Source organism: Otolemur garnettii, unplaced genomic scaffold (genome assembly GCF_000181295.1).
Source record: "Otolemur garnettii isolate 467f Iridium unplaced genomic scaffold, OtoGar3 scaffold00027, whole genome shotgun sequence".
Taxonomy (NCBI): domain Eukaryota; kingdom Metazoa; phylum Chordata; class Mammalia; order Primates; family Galagidae; genus Otolemur; species Otolemur garnettii.
The window spans coordinates 16,586,309-16,589,073 of NW_003852422.1; positions in this window are offsets into that span (position 1 = coordinate 16,586,309).

Consider the following 2,765-nt stretch of genomic DNA (forward strand, 5'->3'; position numbering starts at 1 on the left):
CCTGAATTCCATGATTACAAAGTCATTCCTTGGAAAGGAGGTTGATGGGAATGTAGCGTTCTTCTTTCAAATACCCATTCCTGCGATATCTGTACTAAAAATGTGCCACAAACAAAAAAATTAAGGAGGGCTCATTCCAAATATGTTACCCTTATTATCACTGCAGAAGTTGAATCTTCTCCCCAAAAATTCAGTTCTAGAAAAATTGAAGACTATGTATATGTATGTGTGTGGTGTGTGCGTGCATGTGTGTGTGTATGCATATATACACACAGATTTGGGCCCCAGCTAGCTGGTAAGACATGGCATCTGGTGGGTGAGTAACAGGTGGCCTGGGCAGCACAGGCTGGTCAGGTTTCTGGAGGCACCAGGAGTTATTGACCAGAGCGGTTGGAAAATAGGGGAAGAGGAGAAATGGCAAAAAGGCCAGATGCCAAAGAATCGTTTCTCTACCTTTTTAGACTATACCAAATGCCTTTCAGAAAAATTGAGATCAAATTGAACAGCCTTCTCCCTGGCTAATCTGACTCAAGTGTATTTTGTTGTTAATGATTATCATGTTGGGGACCCATCTGCCAAGGTAGAGAATAGCTTCAGCCCATCTAGGTGTGGCCAAATTTGATTTGATTAGAAAATGAGAGAAGCCTGCCAGCCCTCCCACAAACCTGTTTTGCCTGTATTCATCAGCTGGGTTGGTGTCACAGCAGGCTTAAGTGAAAGAAAATGTTTCCACCACTTGGTATAAGGTAGAAAGATCAATGTCCATGAAATGGCAGGAAGGTCAACGTCGGTGAAATTCATGCAGGAGGTGGAGGTACCCAACCTGCCAGCAAGACTGGTTGTTGATGGTGACTTTCCTCTCTAATGAGTTACCCCACCTGCTTTGCCTTGGTTTTCTTGTTGATAAAATTAAGAGCCTGGATGACATAGTCCTCCTTGGAACTCTGGGGTTGGGGTTTCCATCCTGTTGCTCTGTGGAAAGTATAATTAGTTGCAGAAATTATAATTAGTCCTTTGCTCCATTACATCCTTCTCTCTCCTCCTCCCATGACATTTCACACTGCTCTATCAGGCCCCAAGGAAGACCAGCCTTGTCCTCAGAAAGCTAACAAGGAGCCCACCTTCTAGTGAGCCGAAGACCAAAAGACAGAGGCCAAAGGCCTCAGTTCATCAGACCACCCTTGCAGGGGTAGTGAGAGGAAAGGGTGGGCAAAGATAGAGCCCGCCTTTCTCAGACTTCACAATCTCATTGGAGAAACCACATCTCTGACAGGAAAGAAGGAACTAATTACGACAAGCCCCACCTGGGCTGCCTTTTGCTCATTTTCAAGATTTCCCAGGTTTGCTTTATTGAACGGTAACTATGTACATTAATGCACTTCTGGGGTACAGTGTGGGGTTTTCACATGCAATCTGAAATACTTCCATCAACTGGTCAACACAGCCTTCATGTCATTTTCTCAGTCCTTTTGCTCATTTTCAAGATTTCCCAGGTTTGCCCGGCATTGGCAAGAGTGTGGGGAACAGCGTGCTCACGTGCTGTTGATGAGAGTGTAGGATTGTATAAATGGCAAGGCAATTCAGTAATATCTATTGAAATTACGAATGTTTGTGTCTTCTGATGCACAATTCCACTTCTAGGAACTTATCCTACAAATGTGTGCAAAATTACAATGTTGCTTACACAGCAGAAGTTTGGAAACATACCAAACCTCTATTTCAAAAACACAGGTCAAATAGCATAAGGTATATTCACAGAGTGAAATAATCTGGAGCCATTAAAAATAATGTGAAATGTGATTTCTTTTTTTACATACTGATAAAACAGTCTCAACGATGTCTATTCTTTTAAAAACTTTTAGAACGTTCTCAAAGTTTTATTCAGGAAAAATGCAGGACTTCCAGTAGCAGATAAAACCTTCCATTTCAGTAGATCCGAGGAAAGTAAACTACCTCCCTTTCTGTCTGGAAGGACATTGCTAATGGATTAATAGGCCACACTCTCAGCCAGGGTAGAGGAACTTTCTCAGGGGCCTTTGGAGATGAGGCACAGAGGCCTCTCTTGGACTCCACTGGATAGACACCTGCCTCCCAGCTGCCCATGTGGGGCTGCCGTGTAGCCCTGTCCCCTGCCAGGTTCTGCAAATGTTCAGACATAACCTCAGGTCCCCTGGAAGGCTCTAAGGCTGTGACTACACAGTCATGAGGAAAGGATGCTATTGTTATTTCATGAATCTGCCAAGCATCTAACCAAGTCTGTGAATGAAAGATGAAGTCCAACATTCTCTCTGCAACCTCTGGGGCCACAGAGATCTGTCATTATTGCTAATTGCCCATGTGGAACCACTGCTCCTTGGCATTCGGTACAGGGATGTCATGCCTCTCCTTTGAGGTTTGGGTTTTGGAAGAGGAACGGAGAAGAAAGAAAGAAGGAAGGGCTGGCACCTTAGGCCCATGCAGGGACCCTCCATGTGAAGGGCACTAGGTAGGCACAGCTGATAAGAGGTCAGTAGATTACAAAATTTTTCTTACTTTTCTTCCCAATCATGTGGGCTTGACCCATGTATTGAGCAAGTCCAGGACTAAATTATAGGCATCTTTAGACCAGGCTTTACACTCTTCATCTACTTTTTTTTTTTAGTGTCTTTAGCAAACATGGGCCTCAAAAGTGTTGGCTGGAGAAGGCAGTCCCAGAATCTCATGGAACTGTGGCCCTGAGCACAGTGGGTGAAGGGAACACTTGCTGGAGCCAGAAGACATTAAAT